The sequence below is a fragment of the Nycticebus coucang genome, chromosome X, assembly GCF_027406575.1.
Source record: "Nycticebus coucang isolate mNycCou1 chromosome X, mNycCou1.pri, whole genome shotgun sequence".
In the NCBI taxonomy this organism is placed as follows: domain Eukaryota; kingdom Metazoa; phylum Chordata; class Mammalia; order Primates; family Lorisidae; genus Nycticebus; species Nycticebus coucang.
In genome coordinates this window covers 156741128-156755340 of record NC_069804.1, presented here as the reverse complement: position 1 = coordinate 156755340, position 14213 = coordinate 156741128, and positions in this window count along the sequence as shown.

The window sequence follows — 14213 nt, the reverse complement described above, 5'->3', positions numbered from 1 at the left end:
TGTAGCAAAACTGCCTCCTGGAAATAGCACCCCTCACCACCCTCATTCCTCAAAAAGGCCAAACAAATTTTACAAGTGTGAGAGGAGAAGGGACACTAGAAAGGAAGATTGGAGACATGTATCTATCCAAGTCCCAGATTTACCATTGTATCATCCAGTGAGGTGACAACCTTTTCATATCTGTTCTCCATCTTTAAGATGATAGCGCCTCCCTCATGAGGCTGCAGGGAGGACAAAACGGGATCCTGTCTGAAGCTCTGGGCCCCAGGCCCTCTTGTATCACTCCCTTGCTGTTTAAGTTGGAACAGGTCTCCTAATCTCTCTGTGATTTGTCTACAACAAACTAAAGGATGTTTTTCACAACCTGAAAGCAAGTAGTTAAATGGAAATGGAAAGAATTTTTTAACTACGTGAAAGCAGAGAACTGGTCCTAATGGTTTCTGAAGGTCCCTTCCTATTTTGTGTTTCCACGATTTACAAACAAAACAAAACAAACAAAACAATTAAAAAACGCCTCTCCTGGGAACCGGAGAAGGGAGCCAAGAGCCAGGGAATCTGTTTTTTTCTGCCTCACGTCCCCTCCCACCAAAGAAAACTAAGGTTCTTCTGCCCCCTAGTGTCTACTATTGTCACTGCAGTCACTTCCCACGGCCCATGTAGGTTTCAGGAGATTTGGAATCACTAATTTTCATTCATTCGTGCACCTATTTGATCATGCCTCACAAATTTATGGAGTGTCCTACTCTGGGCCAAGAGATATGTTGTACACTGTGCTTACAAAGATGAATAACATTGGAATCCTTCATTTAAGGAGGCCACAGTCCAGTGGGAGAAGATAGACACATAAGCAGATCATTTGGATACAGTTAAGTAAGTGCTCTGTAAAAGGCCATTATACAATGCAAAAAGGGTGAGCTTGGTGAGGGGGCAGGAACATGTCGGGAAGAGCTTGGCAGGAAGTGGTGGTGGTTGAGTTTGATGACCCAGTTTGAGTTCTTCTGGTGGCTGAACAGAGATGGGTGTGTGTCCTCTCATTGAAGGGGCTACATAGTGTTTGGTATGCTGGGGGCATGGCATGGGCTTGGAGGAACAGTGGGAGATGGAGTTAAGAGCTGGGAGGTGGCCAGTGTGTGGTGGATCTTGGATGTGATCCCTCAGTTACTGGGAATCAGAGAATCATCAAGGGGCTCTAAGTAAGGCAGTGATCTGGGCAGATATGAATTCCTGTAAATTCATTCTGGATGCTCTGTAGAGAATGGATTGTAGAGATGTAGGGCTAGAGAGACTTTCTATTGGGTGACCAGTTTTAAAAAGAAAACCTAGATGCCCAGTTAAATTTGAGTTTCAGACGAATAAAGATTTTGGATTATGACACCCTCCCCACCCCCTACATTTGATCCGAGTAATCTGCCAAGGGCCAGTACCTTAGATGAAGCTAGGGCCTCACGGCCTCACTACATCTGTTCCTTGCCACTCTGCACCATCCATTGCCATGGCTAGCATGAATTGCCCAACTCAGGTCCCCCTGACGATTAGGACAGATTCTTCTTGCTAGGGAGAGAAACCCCAGAGTCCCAAAACCCTGCAAGTTTCCCCAGGGGCTTTCTCATCTCTGGAAGGCTGGGACTGAAATGGTAGCTGGGTTTCTCTGAGCACCTTGTGATCCTACAGTGCCTCCCAATGGCCAGACAGCACACTGCAGTTGAGATAAGATTGGAAGGGGATTTGTACCACTGGAAAAGTTTTACATTCTTGATTCTCCCCTTGTAGGGCACAAGGGTCCTACCCCTGCTCTCCCACTGGCCATCTATCAGGAGTGCTGTTGGCACTCAGCTCTAAGGATCTAAGCAGCACATTTTTTTGGTGGACCTGCTGCTAAAGAGATAGCCTAAGAACATCCAAAGAATCTGACAGGTAGGTCCTGAGATTCTTGGCAGAACTCAAGAAGATGCTTCAGGTTGAACCAGTCAGTGTCCAAAATCCCAAGCCTTCCAGATTTAGATACCAGCCTACAAATATAGCTGAATGTGTTTGAGAACCTACTCCCACATACTCCACCCAGAAAGCTGGGGTAGGGGCAGGGGGGAATTATACAATTGGACTGCTCACAGTGGGTGTGTTGGTAGGTCAGACAGGGTGGCTGCCAAATTCTATAGCATGCCACCGCCTTCTTTGGGATCACAGCCAGAAAGAAACTCTGAATGTCCCATCCTACATGCCCTCCACACCAGAGCATGTTGGCAAGAGGCAAGGTTCTATGCCCTAGTGAGTGGGGCTGAGAGACAACAAGGCTTCACATGACTTTATGGGTTGGAGCTCAAGGCTGATCTGGAATGACTGAACAAGACTTCTAAAGAAGCCTGGCTCAGGAAACTCAGGAACTTGCTGTGGGGGCTTGGGGACACCTCAGGTTGTTGTCCAGAGGCTAAGATTATCACTGAGCCACTGATGGTGTTTCTCTTCAGTTTCCAATGCCTCCTGGATAGTGATGGCAAGCCACCCTAGAGGATCATTCTGTCTACCCTCTGTTTTCTCTCAGGTTTGGGGCATTAGTCTTTGCCATATCCCCTGGGGGACCTAGCCCCTTTTATCCTGGGTCCAGTTCTTTGGAAAAATATACAACTTACCATGTGTCTCATCTATAAAATGGGAATAATAAAAATATTCACCTCATAAGTTGGTCATCTAGGCTGAATGAGCTAATGCATGTAAAGTGCTTTGTTTTGTTCTGATTATTATTACTAATACTTCTCAGAGTCTGCAACTGAGTCTCTACAAGGATCTAGATATCAAATTGGGTTTGAAGTTCCTCCAACTCTCTTCCCTCCCCCTTCCTCTCAGGATCTCTAGTTATCTGCTTGGAAAATGAAGTTAGAATTGCTCCATCTTTTCCTGGACTATTTCAGCTCCTGGACCAGTTCCATGGGTTGTGAGTTGTCTAGAAGCAGACCTCTGAGGGTTCTGTGGATTAAAGGAGGCACCATGGTTATGATCATTGAGTTGTGCAACAGCCCAGCTATCTTCCCGTAACTAATGAACAGGGATTTGTCTGAACTCTTGCACTGGGGGCCATGGCTCGCCTCTGACATTGAGATGTACTTTATGTGATCCACTGGCCTGCTGTATCCCAGACTGTCTGCTTTAGTCCCACTTCCTGGCCAATTTGGAGAGATACATGTTTCAGAGTTTCTGGGCCACCTTCTGTGTAGCCAAAGGGTATGCAGACCAGCTCCATAAGATTCAAACCCCCTGCAGTGACTAGGTCCCACAGGACATAGGACATCTTTCATGTCTCCAAACTGATGTCTTGCCAATGACATCCTCAGGCCAGGGGAGTTCCTTGGTCCCATGATGATGTGAATTTTATCTTGATTTAGGTGTGAGGTATGGATTCCAACTTTATTTTCTTCCAGATGGCTATCTAGTTTTTCACCCAGCACTTATTGAGTAGTGAACACTAGAATCAAATCAGCATGCACAGTGAGAAGCAGAAACTGAGACAGAGGAAAGGACAGGTAGATCCACACCCACTTATCTCCTGTGCTCATTGAGGGGGGAGTTGAAATTGCTGCACTAACTCATTATTTTGGTCTCTTTTGTTGTTGTTGTACTGAGCAGTCATATGTGAATTCCTGTGAGTTAAATGCTATATAATATATATTTACTATCAAGGCCAACTTCCAGTCTTGTGGGTGCTATGTTTAGGGGATCCATCTTTCATTGGTATGATCTCAGATCAGTCTAGATGAGGGATTGGCAAATTTTTCGTAAAGAGCTGGACAGTAAGTATTTTAGACTTTGCAGGCCCTTCAATCTCTATAGCAACCACTCAACTCTGTTGTTGTAGCATACAAGCTGCCATAGACAACATGTAAAGAAATAAGTATGGCTGTATGTATTCCTATAAAACTTTATTTACAAAAACAGATGGTGGGCTAGATTTGATCCCCAGGCCATCCATAGTGTGCCAAGCCCTGAGAGCAACTGAGACATAATCTACAGGGTTTTTCCAGAGGCAAATTATACCTCAGTCACACAGGACAGTGTCATATCAAATACAGGGTCATCAAGAGTCCTCATGGACATCTTAAATGTATCTATGTAGGTGGACAGGACTTTAAACTTAGGTTCATCAATAGTATGTCCTGTGTACACCCTCAGAATAAGCCACCTTGGCATTTTGGGTTGCCCAGGCTGTCCCTGGATTAAGTCTAAATTTCAACTAGGGCCACTGCACATAGGTGTGTCCCCACCTGCACCAAACCATTTCTGTTAGATCCCAAGCTGATACCAAGCATACTACCAGTCAATGCTGGGCCTCCCTTGCCTGTCTAAGGAGAGAAGGAACATGAGGATTGTCAGGGTGGGATGGTTCTTTCATTCCCTGAGAACACAGGAGGAGAAAGAGGTTCATGGGATACAATGAGCTCAGTCTGGCATGTGTTAACACGTCTATGGGACATCCAAGTGGAGATCTCCAGCAGATAGTACAATATAGACATTCAACTTTATCTAAATTCAACACTACCCATGCTTTCAAAGAAAAAAAATGATAATGGAAAGTATTCTAGCAATTCCTGCTTTTAGCCAAGTGAGCATGTGCTCTGGAATGAATGTAAAATGGAAGAAGTGGATCTGCTATTTATTCAGAGGTTCTCTGTTCTAATACACCTGGCACAGTATGACCATTTCCCTAGGTGATGGTTCTTGTATTTAAACATGCCAGCAAGGTGTGGGGAGCAGGGAGAGAATGAATATCCTGGGAGTATTATTCCACTTTTAGGGTACTTGTGGGATTTTTTTCCTGGGCATGTTCAATTTTGCCATAAGTAACTGTAAACCTGAGTAGGATGTGATACCACAGTAAGTAAGTCTGAAGTATATGGTGGTAGGGACAGACTCTGCTTTAAACTGAAGTGGAGACTTGCTAGTACATAGGTGGCAACTGCAAAGGAAGTGGGGTTTGTGGAGAGAGAATGTACAGAAAGAAGAGAAGTGAACCAAGCCTTAGCCCATGCCATCACCTAGTGGTGGGGACAAGAAGGAAGAGGAGCCCACAATGGAAACTGAGGTGGAGTGGTCAGCAAGGTAGAAGGAAAACCAGGAAGAAGGTGGGGTTCTGGCAGCCTGGTAAAGGGAGTGTTCCAGAATGCTGCTGAGAGGTTGCATAAAGTGAGGACTGATAAATGGCTTTTGGCTTTTATAACATGGAGGTTGCTGATGACCTTGGTCAAAGCCATATCAAAGAATGGGCTAGAGAAGATTGAGGTGAGAAAGTAGGGACAGCAAGTTGAAATAGTCTCTTAAGAAGCATGGCTGTGGAGGTGGTAACATATTGGTAGGGCAGGAGGGTTTTCTCCATCAGCCGTCACCCCCTCGTATCAGGCCTAACTGTGCTGAGGGGTGAGTGAAGGAATTCCATCCCTGTTGTGCCACCATTTCATTGCTACAAAGAGCCTTGTATTAGTTTCCTAGGATAGCCATAACAAAGTACTGCAGAGCGGGAGGCCTAGACAACAGAAACATATTGTCTCAAAGTTCTGGAGGCCAGACGTCCAAAATCAGGGTCAGCAGAGCCTTCCTTCTGAAGGATGTGAAAGGGAATCTGTCCCATACTGCTCCGCTAACCTCCCATGGTTTGCTAGCAATTTTTGGCATCACTCTTCTAGATGCATCACTCTGATCTCTGCCTTTATCTTTACAGGGTGTTCTCCCTCTGTACATGCCTCTGTGTCCCAATATTCTCTTTTTATAGAGAAACTAGTTATACTGGATCAGAGTCCATCCTACACTAGTATAGTACCATTTTACTTAACTGTGATAATTATATCTGCAACAACCCCGTTTCTAAATAAGGTCACATTAACAGGTACTAGGGCTTAGGACTTCAACATACCCATTTTGTAGAAATAAAATTCCACCCATAACAAGCCCCATTCTCTTTTGGTCTCCTTTCTTTCTACTGCCCTGTGTAATCTTCCAGTCAGGGATCATTGTTTCTTCCCAGTTCATATCTGCGTCCCCACCTCCTTACCCAGCTGCCCAATTGCCTCCATTCTTCCTTTCTAGCTGACCCCTCTCCAGAGATCTTAGAGTTGTTAGCTTTAAGCAGCAAGATACCTCTCAACCATCATTGATACTTTTTAGGTCTGTCTGTATGTATGTATTCAATTAAGACTGAGTCTCACTCTGTTGCTCAGGCTAGAGTGCCATACCATCAGCCTAGCTCACAGCAACCTCACACTCCGGGACTCTAGCTGTCCTCCTGCTTCAGCCTCCTGAGTAACTGGGACTACAGGTGCCTGCCACAATGCTTGGTAATTTTTCTATTTTTAGTAGAGATGAGTGAGGTCTTGCTCTTGTTCAGGCTGGTCTCAAACTACTGCTCAAGCAATTCTCCTGCCTCAGTCTTCTAGAGTGCTAGGATTACAGACATGAGCCACCATACACAACCTCTTCGTTAACACTTTCTAAATAACTTGAAATACTGAGGGACAGTGAAGGAAGCAAGAGAGGCAGATGTTATTTAATTCTGCCTGGTGTTCATTGAAAAACAGGGCTAAAATTTCCATGGCCTTTGGACAATTTCAATCTAGCCCTGAAAAAGTGTTTTTGTGGATGCTTTAGGCCTTAAATAGGAGACTGTATGGAGAATAGTCAATCAAATTCCCCAAAATAGAAAGAAATGATCATGAACTAAGAAAAGTAACTGCAGCTTTAAATATCAGTTTTAACTAGAAATAATAATTCTCCTCTGCCATCTAGTGGCTACAGCTACAATCAGTAAACCATCCTTGCTCTTCAAAGCCAGGGTCCCATTAGAGTTAGAGTAGTGGCCCATCATCTGCAGATGGCCCTTGCAAGTGTGCTTGATGTGTGGACATGCCTTTGAGCTCCTTGGTCAAGATGGGACCTTTGCTGGTCGGTATGTCAGCAGCTGGAGGCTGTGTGGGGAGCAGACCTGTGAGATAAGAGAGCTGCGCAGAGCAGTGCCTCTGTGCTGGCAAGGTCTTCCCCAGCCACCTATGTGCCTGAGCAGGACACTGTGTTCATTCATTCTAACACGCAGACATTTCTTTCTTTCATGAAATAATATTTTCCTTAATCTTTTTCTGATTATAAAAGTAATACATCTTCATTGTAAAGCATTTAGAAAGCCAGACGGATATAAAAGTAAAAGAAAAAAAATCGAGGTGGCTTGGGGGCTTTACAATAATCTGCATGAGCACCCCCAAAGTCATTGTGGATATATGTGCAATTTAAGGCTAAACTCAGCTTGTTATGCAAAGGCATTCTGCAGCTTCAAGACAAATTGCCTAGCTTACCTTTCAGTGGTTTCTAAACCTTCCTATATAGACATTCTGGAGTCACTACCGCCCATGATGCTACCATCTAGGGGTGACTTACCAGTTTGGAGCAATATTTTTGTGTTCATATATTATCTTTATATCTGATTTTTAAAACTGAGGAACACTCGATATATAACTACATATATCCTGCCTTCTGCACTTAATGTTAAATCCCAACATTTTTCCATGTCATTATGCCTCAAAAACAGTATTTGTCAAGGCTCCATAATATTACATCCATAAAAATCTGCAATGTGCTTATCCACCCTCTGGTTATGAAGACTATGTAAATTGTTTCCATTTTTTTGTGCTAATAAATACCATTGAGATGAACATCTATGAATTTACGCCTTTGTGCTCCTCTAGGATTATTTCCTAGAAGCAGAATTACTAGTGTAAATGTTTCTAGGCTCTTAATACATACTGCCACATTACTGCTAGAAAGGTGACTCTTTTAAAAATAGCAGATGTACTTGTTTTCCCTTGCTTTTGCCAACACTGTAGTAATCAATGATGAAGATTACTGGGTGCCAGGCATTAGGCTGGATGCTAGAGATATGATAGCAAGTAAAGAAAAGATATGGGCTGTGCCTCTGTAAGAGCACTTCACCTGGTGGGAAAGAGATCTTGATCACATAATGGCTGTATAATTACAAACCAAAAGAGACGAAAGGGTAGAAGGGGAGCATCTCACAAAGATGTGATCTGGTGGGTAGTGAGGATGGCTCCTCAGAAAAAGTGATGTTTTTTCTGAGACTGAGGCCTGGGAGGGGTCGACTCTGTAGTGAGAGGTATATACCGAGAGCAGTTTAGGACAGAAGTCCAGCTGGCTGAGGCTGAGAGAATGGGGGATGGCAGGATGTTGGAGGAGGCTTGCGTCCATGACAATCAGACCAGCCTGGACTTGTGGGTCCCAATAAGAATTCTGGGAAGCCACTGGGTGGTTTTAAACAGAGGGGTGATATGATCTGCCTTTTGAGAATCACTTAAACCACTAAAAAAATTCTAACTGTGGTAAAAAAGCGTAAAACATAAAAGTTATCATCTTAGCCTGTTTTAAGTGAAGAGTTCAATAGTGTTAAGTATATTCATATTGTTGTATAACTGGAATTCTATATCCTTTAAACAACTGCCTGTTTTCCTTCCCCCAGCTCTCAGCAAGCACCATGCCACTTTCTGTCTCTGTGAATTTGACTACTCTGGGTACCTCATATAACTGGAATCATATAGCATTTGTCTTTTTGTGACTGGTATATTTCACTTAGCAGTGTCCTCAGGGTTCATCCATGTTGCAACCTGAGTCAGAATTTCCTTCCTTTTTAAGGCTGAGAATATTCCATTATATGTAGTAGATTCCACATTTTGTATTTTCATTCATCCATGGATGGACATTTGGGTTGCTGCTATCTTTTGGCTATTGTGAATAATGCCACTATGAATACGGGTATACAAATATACTGTTGAAACCCTTTTGGTTTAGAAGTGGGAAAGGTGGATGATATTTAATTTTCTGAGGAACTTTGAGAATCAATTTTTTTTTTTTTTTAGAATCTCACGTTGTTGCCCTCGGTAGAATGCTGTGGCGTCACAGCTCACAGCAACCCCCAATTCCTGGGCTTAGGCGATTCTCTTGCCTCAGCCTCCCGAGTAGCTGGGACCACAGGCACCCACCACAACACCCGACTATTGTTTTGTTGTTGTTGCAGTTTGGCCAGGGTGGGTTTGAACCCACCACCCTCAGCACCGCTCCAGAATCAGTTTTAAAAAGAAAATCCAACAAGGCTGAGTTTGTTGCCTATAAAATAATAGAAAATAACAATACTAACCTGGATAGAGTTGGAGAATATTCTTTTTAATAAAGTAGCACAAAAATGGAAAAGCAAGGATCCAATGTACTCAATACTAATGTGAAGTCAGTGGACGAACTAATACACACTCACTCATGAAAAAAACTTAATTTAATTCAAGTTTGGGAGAGGGAGACAGGGAAACGAAGGGAGATTGGTGTGCTCCCACCTAATGGGCACAGTGTAAGTGGCACACTTCCTGGGTGCGGAACACAACTACAATAGGGACTTTACCTAACAAATGCAAACATTGTAACTTAATTGTTTGTACCTTCATATTAATCTGAAAGAAAAAATCAATTTCTTCACACATTTTCTTCCCACCTCAAAAATAATTTTTTCAAACTTAAAACTATAATCTCATGTTTCTAAGAATGTAAATGAAAACTATAATAAAAAAGACAACTGTAATTAATAAAAAACAACTGTATTGTATGTTTGAATGTATACACATTTCAGGAACACATATTGCATACAGATTTATGTCTTTAAGTGCTTTGAGGGATAATCTTTATTTATTAACCAAATTTTACTGAGTACTTGCTCCCTGCAAGGCATCGTGGAAAAACCCAAAATATGACAAGCTTGGTTCCCATATTCTTGAAAGTTTCAGTCATAAAGGGGCAACAACACTCTTTGGTGTGAGCTATGCTACAATAGTGGCACGAAGGTCAGGTTCTAGGCGTTCACGAGAGGTGGGAGTCATGGGGAAAAGGTTCCTGGAGGAGGTAACATTTGGGTTTGATGGCGTTTGGCAGATGGAGAGGTAGGGTCTACAGCAGTGTTTTTCTTTTTTTTTTTTGGCCGGGGCCGGGTTTGAACCCACCACCTCCGGCATATGGGACTGGCGCCCTACTCCTTGAGCCACAGGCGCCACCCTACAGCAGTGTTTTTCAATCTTTTTTAATTTCACGGCACAGTTAAATCTATAGTTAAGCTTCTGAGGCACACTTTTGATCAAAAAAAGAGTAAAGAAAACAATATATTCACTGTGCTTTGAACTTCTTTCAAAAATAATTTAATTAAAGACCTTTAAAAATTTTCTTGGCACACTGGTTGAAAATCACTGATCTAGAGAATTCCATGTGGCTGGCACAGACTGAGCCAAAGAAGAGTGTGCCATGAGTTTAGGGAAAGGGAGGGCATGAGGTGGTCAGGAGTGGCAGATTCTGCCACAGATGTGGGTGGAAGAGACAGGACAGCTTGGAATACTGAAGAATTGGAACTTTTGTGGTAAATGGAGCAGGGGAGTGACATCAAAGCAGTACAGTGATGTGTAGGGTAGACTGGAAGGGAGAGAAACTGGCATCTGAGAAATTAGTTAGACGGGTTAAATCCCCCAGGCCTAAGTTAAGGCGGGTTTGGATTTAGTGGTGGGGCTGGGCAATGTGCAGAGGAGGGGAGGGGCCAGATGGAGACTGAATGAACTGCTCTTGCCCTCTTTTCCTTGAAGGTTCCCTCCTCCCCTCCCTTCCTTTCTCTTTTCTTTTCCCCTTCCTTCCTTCCTCAGTCCCCTTTCCTCCTTTTCTTTCTTTCCTACCTGCCTTTCTTCCATTCATCTTTCCTTTTCATTCTTTAAAAAAACATTGTCTCCCTCATCTTATAATGATCATCTCACCCATTTGGGGTTCCTTCAGAACCTTGCATAGTGGCTTGGACTTAGTAGATGCTCGATAAATACTTACTGAATTGTAATTGAGAACTGATTCAAAGTGAGACAGAAGCCACAAATAACTTAGATCTAGGTGATGAGAGGATACTGCCTGAAGAAGCTGGTCAGGGTCAAAGACAGGCTGAGTTTGAGTTGCTGGTATCTATCTGACATGAAATGTTGAGATGTAGCTGGAAGGGATAGGGATTTTAAAAAGCACCCCCACCTTCACCCTGTACTCCAGCTGGGGAGGCAGTGGCTGTGTCTAAGAGAACAAATTTGGGCTCCAGGATCATATTCTGGTAGGCCACTAACCAAGTACCAAGTTACGCTGTCTCCCTGAACCTCAGTTTTTTTCACCTATAAAAGAGAGATAAAGCAATACTTTTGAAGGTTATTTATTGTCAAGACTAAAGGTGACGTTAAATGTATTAGGATGGCAAGGGGGACAAATGACAGCTAAAGTTAGTAGTTATTATGAGGATAGAGAACTGCCAGATTATGTCACTCCCCTGAGTAAGGCCTGCTGTGGCCTCCTGTGGCATATGGAATAAAATGCAGGTCCCTTCCCCAGGCTCCTCAGGCCTGATGTGATCATGTCCCTGCTTCACCTTTTGTCTAGCACATGCTGCCCCTCACTGTGGTCTGCCTGGATGTCCCCCGAACAGGGCAAGCTGTTTTGCTGCCTTTCCTTTGCATTTGCTCTTTCTTTGGTTGGAATATTCTTTGCCAGATCTTCCATGTCTGGCTCTTTTTGGGGTGTGTATACAGTACAACTATCAAGATATGGTATCTTCGGGCGGCGCCTGTGGCTCAAGGAGTAGGGCGCCAGTCCCATATGCTGGAGGTGGCGGGTTCAAACCCAGCCCTGGCCAAAAAAAAAAAAAAGATATGGTATCTTTTGGGCCAAGTGTGGTGGCTTATGCCTGTAATCCTAGCACTCTTGGGAGGCTGATGCAGGAGGATTGTTTGAGATCAAGAGTTTGAGACCAGCTGAGCAAGAGCAAGACCCCATTTCTACAAAAGCAAATAGAGATTAATGTACACAGCTATAATTTAATAAAAAAAAAGAAAAGAAAAATTAGCCAGATGTGGTGGTACACACCTGTAGTCCCAGCTACTTAAGAGGCTAAGGCAGGAGTCTTGCAGTGAGCCATGATGATTCGCTGCATTCTCCCTGGGGCAAGACTGTCTCAAAAACAATAAAACAAAGATACAAGATGTGGTGCCTTTTGGCTTCCTGTGGTTTTGGTCTCAGCTCAAACACCACCTCCTCAAAGCAACCTTCCTTAACCAAATATACTTGCTGTAATCTCTAGTGCATTCCCCTGCTTTATTCTCTCCAAAGTACTTGTCATGATCTTGAGTTACCTTGGGTACTGTTAACTTGCATGTCTGCCTACCCCCATCCTCTTGATGAAGGTACCAAGAGAGTAGCAATATTGTTTTGCTTACTTTTATATCCTGTACCTTGAACAGTACCAGGCACATAGAAGGTACTCAATAAATACTTGTCAGGAGAATAACTGATCTTGAAGATGCAAGGGGAGGGGTTACGGTGATGGAGAAAATTTCAGAGAGGGTAGGAGGACAAGGGCTCTAAAGCATAGGTGGAAGAGTTGGCCTTGGTGAGGAGAAAGACTGCTTATTTCTTTTTTTTCTTTGAGACAGAGTTTTATTTTTTCACCCTCAGTGGAGTGCAGTAGCATCATAGCTCACAGCAACCTCAACTTCTTGGCTCAGGAGATCCTCTTGCCTCAGCCTCCCAAGTAGCTGGGACTATAAGCGCCTGCCATAACGCCCAGCTATCTTTACAGACGGGGTCTCATTATTGCTTGAACTCCTGAGCTTAAGCAATCCATCCACTATGGCTTCTCAGAGTGCTATGATTACAAGCATGAGCCACAAAGCTGCTTATTTCTGAGACAAATAGGAAGGGGAAGGACGAAGCGAAGCTACAGACATTTTGATGTTCAGGGCAGGGCCTTGAGAGGGCTGCTTCTGCAGGACAACTTTGACATTTTCATAAAGTAAAGGGTGTGGTCACTTGCTGAAACCTGAAGGGTTAACAGAAGAGGGGCCCCGACCTGGAGGCCAACAGGAGGTTTTAAAATAATTGCACTAACTGCCATTTATTTAGCACTGTTCTAAGCCCTTTAAATATATATATATATATATATATATATATATTTTTTTTTTTTTTTTTTTTTTTGCAGTTTTGGCCAGGGCTGGGTTTGAACCCACCACGTCCTTTGAGCCACAGGCGCCGCCTACCCTTTAAATATATTAACTGATTTCATCCTCAGGATGGTATTATGAGGAAAGGTGTAATTATTATTTTTAAGATGTGGATGTATTTTCAACATATACAATTTTTGTCACTTATACCACAGTGAAACCCAGGGAGAAGATGTAGAAACCAAAGCACAGAGAGGTCACACACCTAGGAAGTGGCAGAGTGGGGATTTGAACTCAAGTATACCTGTTGGAGCCTATGGAAGAACCACAGCAGTTTCCTCCCTGCCAGTCCCTACAGAGCAGGTATATGAAGGGTCAGCAAGAGATGAAGAGGAAGATTGTGGAACTGTACATGGAAGGCCCGGGGCCATCAGCAAGGATGTTCTGCCAGGAGGTCCAGGAATGGGAGCAGAGAAAGTAAATGGGAAGGATGGGACTTAGGGTTGGCATAGCAAAGATGAAGGCCAAGGGGTTTGTGTGCGTGTGTGTGTGTGTGGGAGGGCAGGGAAAGAGAACAGCATATGCAAAGGTCCTGAGGTGGGAAAGAGCTCAGCCTACCAGGCAGAGTAAAACAGTGTCAGAGTATAGTAATGGGGGTGGGGAGAGCTTCTGATAGGCAGGTCTGAGATCTCCTGTGTCCCATCTCAGACCTACTGAATCAGAATTTCTGGAGGTGGGGCCTAAGAAAATGCTTTGTAACATTTCCAGGTGATTCTTCTGCATACTAAGATTTGGGACACACTGACATAGAGCCAAGCAGGCTATGGGAAAACTTAGGTTTTAAAGTCAATATACTGGGAAGTCACTAAAGGGCTATTAACAGAAGAGTGATGAGATTGCTGTAATTAAGTCATGCTGCCTGCTGTGTGGAAAATGAATTGGATAGTGGCAAGGTTAAAATGAGGAAACTGGGTAGGAGGTTATCACAACCCTGGGAAGGGATCATGGTAGCCTGGGAAAAAACTGGCAGTGGAGGTGATGAGAAAAAAAATGCATGTGGGGCACATTGTCAAGATGGTCAGTAGGAAAGAGAGAAATCAAGGCCAACTCATACATGCTTAGCCCAAGCAATGGGTGGACGGCACTGACCTTCTCTGAGTTGTGAGAAGACTGGTAAAGGACTGGGTT